Source organism: Moschus berezovskii, chromosome 22 (assembly GCF_049115385.1).
Source record: "Moschus berezovskii isolate FMDL1 chromosome 22, NW_MosBer_1.0, whole genome shotgun sequence".
In the NCBI taxonomy this organism is placed as follows: domain Eukaryota; kingdom Metazoa; phylum Chordata; class Mammalia; order Artiodactyla; family Moschidae; genus Moschus; species Moschus berezovskii.
The window spans coordinates 24419553-24428937 of record NC_142481.1 but is presented as its reverse complement, the minus strand read 5'-3'; the positions used below and the strand labels follow the sequence as shown (position 1 = coordinate 24428937).

The window sequence follows — 9385 nt, the reverse complement described above, 5'->3', positions numbered from 1 at the left end:
CGACTGAACTGAACTGAACTGAACCATTTTCTGAATTTTTCATAAAAAAATTTTTTTTTTAATTTCAACAGTCACAACATTGAAAAGAATTTTAATTCCTTTTTCTGAAAGGCTGTATTTATTTACCTGTCCTGGAAAGGATAGATGTGTGCTTCAGACACACAGTTAACTACTTAGTCCACAAAAAGAAAAAGAAAAACTTCTAGTGGTTGTAACACAAAGGCAAGTGTCTGTGTTATGCCTTGGTGCTGATGACAAGGTTTGTGAGGGTATTTTTTTCCCTGCTTTTACTCTCTTGCCATCAAAGGAAGAACCAATTAGGCCAAATAATAATATTTAAAGTCTGACAGCCCTTGGGAGCCTGAAATGAAAACCTAAATCTGCCACGTGGATGTTTTAAGAGCCTGTGTTCTAAGCGTGACCAGGGACTCAACCCAGCCTGAAGCCACACACACTCCCAGTGCCTGGGCACAGCAGAACTAATTAGAGAGAGAGCTAGGATCTCTGCCTTGAATGTCCCTCTTTGTATTCATCGATGCAAGTTAGAATCCCTCTTCATGTCATATGAGAACAAAAGCAGAATAGCCTAGAACACAGTGAATAGCACAGAATACTCAACTGGTCCTTGTAACTGCCTATAACAAAGCAAAAAGGGCTTGAGAGGGATTTTAACATGTGAAGTGTTTGTGCAGAGACTTAGGACTTCTGTGACTGTGTGTACAGAAGAATTAAACAGCAAAAACAATTTGAAGATTTTGTGTATTTTGTTGCTATTATGCTGTGATTTCTCCCTATAGCCTCTCTTTTTTTTTTTTAAACTTTAGATGTGTCTTTGGGTAAAGGGATAAAATTGTTAAGTCTTTTATAGGAGGATAAAAACATAGTGTTTAATGTGAGCCAGATACTAGGAATTGCTTTTATCGAATCAGCCCAAGAATGCAGTACTTTGTGTGTTTGTGTGTGTCTGTGTGTGTGTCCCAGGCAGCTCTGTGTTCATATACTGGCATCAGGGCTAAAGGGTGCGTGAATGTGAATGTTTTCCTGCATTGCCATCAGCTGTGTTTGTGTCCTAGCACAGCTACGTGTGTAAGTCAGTGTGTGTCTAAGTATGATCATGTGCAAAAGAAAGGGATTCCTGCTCTATCATTCCAAGCAATTAAACTCCGACAGCACTAGGATGAAGGGGAGGCCCTGATTTTCTTTTCCTTTGCAGTAATTGCCTCGGCAATCATCTTTGATCAGGGAAGAGCAGAGGAGGAGAGTCCTGAAAGTTGACATCCCCGGTATAAATATACACATTTACATACACAGGGGCAGCACAGCTCCATGGCTTTTTTACTGACGTCTCTGACCTGAAACCACTGTAGCTCCATTGACACTTCATTTAATTGAATCCTTCCCTAGCAGTGCAAAAGCCAGAGGACTTGAAAGCAGGGAGGGGAGAGGAAGGATGGGTAATCAAGGCAGACTCTTCTGCCTGAGTGTCTAGAAATGACAGGGAAGTAATTGCTTTTGAAAAGCTAAAAAAAAAAAAAAAAGAAAAGATTGCCCAATTTGTTTCTATTTAATGAGATGCTAAAAGGGGAAGGGGGTTTCCCCCAAACATACCAAAATCCCGCCTCCAGAAAATAAAACCCATTTGGATTTCTGCACCCACAGGAATGAAACGTTTTTAAAAGAAGAAAGAAAGTACAATCCTACGAAAGAAAAACCCAGAGACTTTCTTGGTTCAAAATGGCCAGAGACAATGGTAAGTTCATTCTGAGCCCAGAGCCACAGCACAGCCCCTTTTGTCAGCTTCAAATCAGTGAGCCGGAGGGTCGAATCCGTTTAACCTGCCTCCGTGACACATCACCCACCCTCCTGACCCCAGAGCGGCCTCATTTTTATGGATGCAGAAGCTCATGGTGTAATTCATTCCCCTGCACACCCCGCTCATTCAGTCGCCTGCTTTTGCCACAAAGGTGCACTGCATATTCTCTGCCGGCTGAAAGGATGAGATATCAGTCTGCTTCCTGCTTAATGCAAGAGCTGCCCTGCCTTACAGCTGAAGAGTAATGTCTCTTACCCAGAGTCAGTCTGGGGCCTGTGTCAGCCATGCAAACAAGCACACGTCCACAAATTCGGGGTTTGAAAGAAATCAGTCTGGACCTGAAGGAAATGAGGAAGCAGGTTTAGGAAAAATAAAACCTAAAGGATATTTAATAACCTTTGCCTCCTTTGCCATCAGCTCTCCATAGTTTTTTTTTTTTTTTTAGTCATATTTTAATGAAAACGTGAGAGCATGTGCACAGCCAGCAGCTGCTTTGCCTTTTGGTTTTAGTAACATCGAAAACAAGCAAAAAACCCCAACATAATAACAGTATATTTCTAGTATATAGCCCTTTTACAAAGCACTCTCACATACACTGTTAAATTTATTTAGACCTTTCAACAACCTTGAAGAGTAGCAATAGCAGCAGCTTTATAACCCCTTTTACAGATCAGGAAACCGAGGCCCACATAATTTAAAGAACTCACACAATTTTTCACTGTTGACAAGGAGAACAGATTTCTTTTTTTTTTTTAATCTCTCCTTGCTATTCTTTATTTATTTTTTTTATTTTTTTTTAATTTATTTTATTGGAGGCAAATTACCTTACATTAATATATTGGTTGGTTTTGCCATACATTGACATGAATCCGCCCCAGGTGTACATGTGTTCCCTTTCTTGAACCCCCCTCCCACCTCCCTCTTCCCCGTATCCTCCCTCCATGTCATCCCCATGCACCAGCCCCAAGCATCCTGTATCATGCGTCGAACCTGGACTGGTCACTTTTGATAATATACATGCTACAATGCTGTTTTCCCCAATCATCCCACCTTCACCCTCTCCCACAGAGTCCCAAAGACTGTTCTATATGCCTGTGTCTCTTTTGCAGTCTCATACACAGGGTTCAGGTTAACATCTTTCTAAATTCCATATATATGCGTTAGTATACTGTATTGGTGTTTTTCTTTCTGGCTTACTTCACTCTGTATAATTGGCTCCAATTTCATCCACCTCATTAAAACTGATTCAAATGCATTCTTTTTGATGGCTGAAAAATACTCCATTGTGTATATGTACCAAAGCTTTCTTATCCATTCATCTGCAGATGGACATCTAGGTTGCTTCCATGTCCTGGCTATTATAAACAGTGCTGCAATGAACATTGGAGTACATGTGTCTCTTTCAATTCTGGTTTCCTCGGTGTGTATGCCCAGGAGTGCGATTGCTGGATCATATGACAGTTCTATTTCCAGCTTTCTGAGGAATCTCCACACTGTTCTCCATAGTGGCTGTACTAGTTTGCATTCCCACCAACAGTGTAAGAGGGTTCCCTTTTCTCCACACCCTCTCCAGCATTTATTGCATGTAGACTTTTGGATAGCAGCCATTCTGACTGGTGTGAAATGGTATCTCATTGTGGTTTTGATTTGCATTTCTCTGATTATGAGGGATGTTGAGCATTTTTTCATGTGTTTGTTAGCCATCTTTATGTCTTCTTTGGAGAAATGCCTGTTTTGTTCTTTGGCCCATTTTTTGATTGGGTCACTTAGTTTTCTGGAATTGAGCTGCAGGAGCTGCTTATATATTTTGGAGATTAATCCTTTATCAGTTGCTTCATTTGCTATTATTTTCTCCCATTCTGAAGGCTGTCTTTTCACCTTGCTTATAGTTTCCTTTGCTGTGCAGAAGCTTTTGATTTTAATTAGGTCCCATTTGTTTATTTTTGCTTTTATTTCCAATATTCTGGGAGGTGGGTCTTGGAGGATCCTGCTGTGATTTATGTCAGAGAGTGTTTTGCCTACGTTCTCCTCTAGGAGTTTTATAGTATCTGGTCTTACATTTAGCTGTCTAATCCATTTTGAGTTTATTTTGGTGTATGGTGTTAGGAAGTGTTCTAGTTTCATTCTTTTACAAGTGGCTGACCAGTTTTCCCAGCACCACTTGTTAAAGAGACTGTCTTTTCTCCATTTTATATTCTTGCCTCCTTTGTCAAAGATGAGGTGTCCATAGGTGCGTGGATTTATCTCTGGGTTTTCTATTTTGTTCCATTGATCTATATTTCTGTCTTTATGCCAGTACCATACTGTCTTGATGACTGTGGCTTTGTAGTAGAGCCTGAAGTCTGGCAGGTTAATTCCTCCAGTTCCATTTTTCTTCTTCAAGATTGCTTTGGCTATTCGAGGTTTTTTGTATTTCCATACAAACTGTGAGATTATTTCTTCTAGTTCTGTGAAAAATATCGTTGGTAGCTTGATAGGGATTGCATTGAATGTATAAATTACTTTGGGTAGTATACTCATTTTCACAATATTTATTCTTCCAATCCATGAACACGGTATATTTCTCCATCTATTAGTGTGGAGGACAGATTTCTGAGGTGTAGTAAGAGGGGCCCACTTCTGGGCTCCGTTTTAGAGGGCTCTGCTCTGGCCCTTCTCTGGCTGCATCTCATTCCTTCCCTTTGTTTGAGGATGAGATGAAGGGAGGTACCCACTCACCTCCAGATCACACTCCACTACCCGGGACTCTAGAATCTCAAGTGTGCTTCTGAGCCCTGTATGGGATTCTTCCCTAGGGCTGCTTGCTGGAGCAAGAGGTGAATGTTGGATGTGCAGGCAGAGTGTTCACATACATGTTCATGAAATCATTCACAAAGGAGCAAAACCAGGGTAGGAAGAGGAGGGAAATGGGTTGGAATCTGAGACTGCAAGCTGATTCCCCACACTGCTGTGATCTGAAGCCCAAGGATTCTTAACAGTACCTGGCCTTCCAGGGTGTTATGAAGATATGCATGTGTGTACATATATATGTGTATATATACACACAAATATACAAGCAGGAAGATAGAATATATTATATGCAACCATTTTATATATAACTTTAAAATCTGATGGCTCAGATGGTAAAGAATCTGCTGCAATGCAGGAGAGGCAGGTTCGATTCCTGGGTCGGGAAGATGCCTTGGAATAGGAGGAAATGGCAACCCACTCCAGTATTATTGCTCAGCGAATCTCATGGACAGAGGAGCCTGGTGGGCTCAAAGAGTCAGACAGGACTGAGCAACTTTCACTTGATATATAACTTTTAAACATTTAGATATATGGTATAATATGTACACTTCCATTGACTCTCTCACCCCAGGTTCTGCAAATGTTAGGGGTAGACCAGTTAAAGTGGCATTAGTATACATGGTAGAGATGAGTGAAAATTTAGAAGAGATTATATAATCTAGATTGGGGTAAATTTCCATTAACTCTTTAAAATGCTCAATTTATTGGCCTTCCTAATTCCAGCAGTTTTTCTAACAATTTATTAAATTCTAAGGTATAAATGTCTTCGATAATTAAGGATACTAATAATGGTTCTGATGATAAACAAGGGTTTTATGTTTTATTAGTGTACTAGCACAGCCATAGGTTAATTACTTTGCCAAATTCCTAAATAATACTGTCATGCTGCATGCTAAATCAGCCAGTCATGTCTCACTCTTTGCAACCCTATGGATTGTAGCCCACCAGATCCTCTGTCCATGGGGTTCTCCAGGCAAGAATACTAGAGTGGGCTGCCATTTCCTACTGCAGGGGATTGTCCCCACCCAGGGCTCAAACCCATGTCTCTTGCATCAGCAGGCAGATTCTTTACCACTGAGCCACCTGGGAAGCCCAAATAATACTACATTGCCCTCAAAATGTTAACATCTTGGGTAAAAGTAAAAGCATTTCCTCCAGGAAATTATTCTTTTCATCAATGAAAGCAGGATTAAAACTCTGCCCCAGATTCATGCCTAAATTGATCAGTTGTCCATTTTCAGCTGGAGGGTCAGTCCTAAGAGAAGGAAGGTAATCCAAAGTAGATGAGAAAATGCATTCGTGTGGCTCCCTTCAGGAGTTCACATTTGGTTTCTGTAGCAATCCTCCTGCTAACCTAAGGGACAAGCCAAATCTCGTCTCCTCCCTGAAGTTCTCTCTCCTAACACTGAACTTCCATAACACTTCATATTTTTCCCACATGGAGATTACATGAGGTCACAGGTGTAGGCAGAGTTGTAAAGCTTCTAGTACAGATTTGGGGGTTTCTTCTGGGTGCAATGATGAGTTCCTGGAGGGTTTGCATTACTGGAAAGACGCTATCCAGTTTATGTTTTGTTCATTTTCCTGTCTACCTCTTTATGTCAGACCATGAGACCCTTCAAGGGATTAACTGTCTTCAATTCAGTTCAGTTCAGTTCAGTCGCTCAGTCGTGTCCAGCTCTCCACGACCCCATGAATCACAGCACGCCAGGCCTCCCTGTCCATCACCAACTCCCGGAGTTCACTCAAACTCATGTCCATCCAGTCGGTGATGCCATCCAGCCACCTCATTCTCTGTCGTCCTCTTCTCTTCCCACCCCCAACCTTTCCCAGCATCAGAGTCTTTTCCAGTGAGGCAACTCGTCGCATGAGTTGGCCAAAGTATTGCAGTTTCAGCTTTAGCATCAGTCCTTCCAATGAACACCCAGGATCGATCTCCTTTAGAATGGACTGGTTGGATCTCCTTGCAGTCCAAGGGACTCTCAAGAGTCTTCTCCAACTGTCTTACTTACCCTCAAATCTTCTAGTGTCTGAGCAAAGGGCCTGTTTCTTAGCAGGCACGTAATAAATAGTTATTGAATGAATGAGCCTGTAATGAATGACTGCACCTGAGCCTAAGCAAGCTGCTTCAGAAAGAGACACAAGGGACTTCCTTGGTGGTCCAGTGGTGAAGAATCCACTGGCAAATGCAGGGGACCCCCACTCCAGGAAGATTCCACATGCCGTGGGACAACTAATCCTGTCCACCACAGTTACTGAAGCGCACACAGCTAGAGACTGTGCTCCACAAGAGAAGCCACCACAGTGAGAAGCCTGCGCACCGCGACTGGAGAAAGCATGCACACAGCAGTGAAGACCCAGCACAGCCAAAATTAAACAAATAAAATTTTTTTAACTACTGAAAAAAAAGACAAACACAAAAAGTTCCTCAAACAGCTAGATATAGAATTAACTGTCTGAGCCAGCAAACCCACTGCTAGGTGTTTATCCAGAACGATTGAATAACAGATATTCACGCATATATGTGTTCACGAATGTCCACAGCAGAACTATTCACAAAGCCAAGAGGAGTGACAACACAAATGTCCACAAACGGATGAATGGTTAAACAAAACATGGTATAATCACACAATGGAATATTATTCATCCATAACAAGAAATGAAGCAGACATATGCTACAACATGGGTGAACCTCAAAAAAACTTATGCTAAGTAAAAGAAACCAGACATCAAAGGTTACGTAGGTCACATGCCATTTACGATGAAATATCCAGAATAGCTAAACCCATAGACATTGGAAGATGATTGCCAGAGGCTGATGAGAGGAGGGAGTGACTGCTTAGTGGGTACAAGGTCTGCTTTGAGGGTGATGAAAATAGTTTAGACCTAGATAGAGGTGATAATTGGACATCATTGTGCATGAACTAAATGCCACTAAATTGTACACTCTAAATGGTTAATTTAATGTGATGTCAATTTTGGCTTAAGAAGAAACAGACACACAAACAAAATTTAAATCATGGGAGAAGCAGTTATAAATCCATGTTTTAAAATTTGGGGAAAAAAGGAAGAGAGAAATGGGAGAAAGAGAGAATTAAATAAAATAGTGACTCAGAAGGTTTTATGGAGGGAAGACTTTTGTGTGTTTTAAGGCAAAGAGGAGAAGACTGAGAGCAGCGTAATCTGGGGTCTTCCCAGGTTTGGGAAGACGGACACTAGACACTATGCGACAGTGAAGAGCTTACTCACACACTCTGCTAAAGAGTGTTGCAGTTGGGATAGTTCAAGGAAAAATGCAACTGGAAGGAGCATTGGAAATGATCCAGTCCACACTCATTATTCACCAATGTGACAGCCACCTCTCCCTGTCCAGATGACTTACTTTACCAAGCCCACAGCTGTGCAGTGGAAACCATGTCTCCAGACTTAACTGAGCATTACAACTGTGTTTATTTTTACTGTATTGGTAGTTGGGATCATTCGCAAAGTCCATTTGCTGTTTAGCTTGTCCTTCAGTTTTCATTTTTTCATTCAACAAGTGTGTGTGGTAAAGTGCTAGGAGTTCAGGAGACAGCCATGTTTGGCTGATGCATGCATGCTTAGTCGCTGCAATCACACCGACTCTTTGCAACCCCATGGACTGTAGCCCACCAGGCTCCTCTGTCCATGGGATTCTCCAGGCAAGAATACTAGAGCGAATTGCTATTTCTTTCTCCAGGGGATCTTTTCAACCCAGGGATCAAACCCACGTCTCTTACATCTCCTGCTTCAATACTAGCACCACCTGGGAAGCCCAAATATTTATTTATTTGATTGATTGCATTGGATCTTCATTGTGCATTTGGAATCTTAGTTGTGGCATGTGGAATCTAATTTCTTGACCAGGGATGGAACCCGGGACCCCTGCATTGGGAATGTGGCATCTTAGCCACACCAGGGAGGTCCCAAAACCGAATCTACTGAGAGTGGGATTCGAACCCACAAGGCACTAGCCCATTGGATCTTAAGTCCAACACCTTAACCACTCGGCCATCCTGCTTGCTGATGAATCCCACCTAACCCTAATTATAACATGTGTGTCATTAATTCCCAAGGCCCAGTAGCCTTGCCAAGAAGCTAGCATGCTGGGAATTTATTTATCTTTTTAGATCTGAAGTCAGAGCAAATGAAGTTTGTTCTGCATGTGTGTGTATGTGTAGTTACGGACATGCCTATGTATGAAAGTTTTTTTTTAACTAATTAATTAACTTTTAAAATACGGAATCTCTGTTAGAAGTACAAAAGGTACACAGTGAAAATTCTCTTGTTCTGTGTCTCCCACCTTACTTTATTCAATGGCGATCCTTGATATCCAGTTTTTGTGTGCCCTTCTAGAGTTATTGTATGCATATACAAGCAAATGTGCATGCGTGTTAAGTCGCTTTAGTCATGTCCAACTCTTTGAGACCCTATGGACTGTAGCCCACCAGGCTCAATCCATGGGCTTCTTCAGGCAAGAATACTGGAGTGTGTTGCCATGCCCTCCTCCAGGGGATTTTCTGGACCCAGGGATCGTACCCTTGTCTCTTGGGTCTCCTGCACTGGCAGGTGGGTTCTTTACCACTAGCACCCCCTGGGAAGCCCATACAAGCAAATAGCTGTATGCATATACAGCCCTCCCCGTTTTTACACAAACAACTGCCATATACCCTGCTCTGCACTTTTTTTTGACATCGCGCTTATGGGTATTTATGGTTTTTCTGGACTTCTCCTGCTATCTATTTTATTTTCCTGAAATGGATA

At 41.8% G+C, this 9385-nt stretch overlaps 1 non-coding gene across 1 annotated transcript; it reads right to left on the bottom strand.

The window, feature by feature from the left end:
• Window positions 1–8560: 8560 nt before the first annotated feature.
• Window positions 8561–8641, bottom strand: TRNAL-UAA (transfer RNA leucine (anticodon UAA)). Its single transcript has one exon. It is a non-coding gene; the product is annotated as a tRNA-Leu (tRNA).
• Between the last annotated feature and the right edge of the window lie 744 nt (window positions 8642–9385).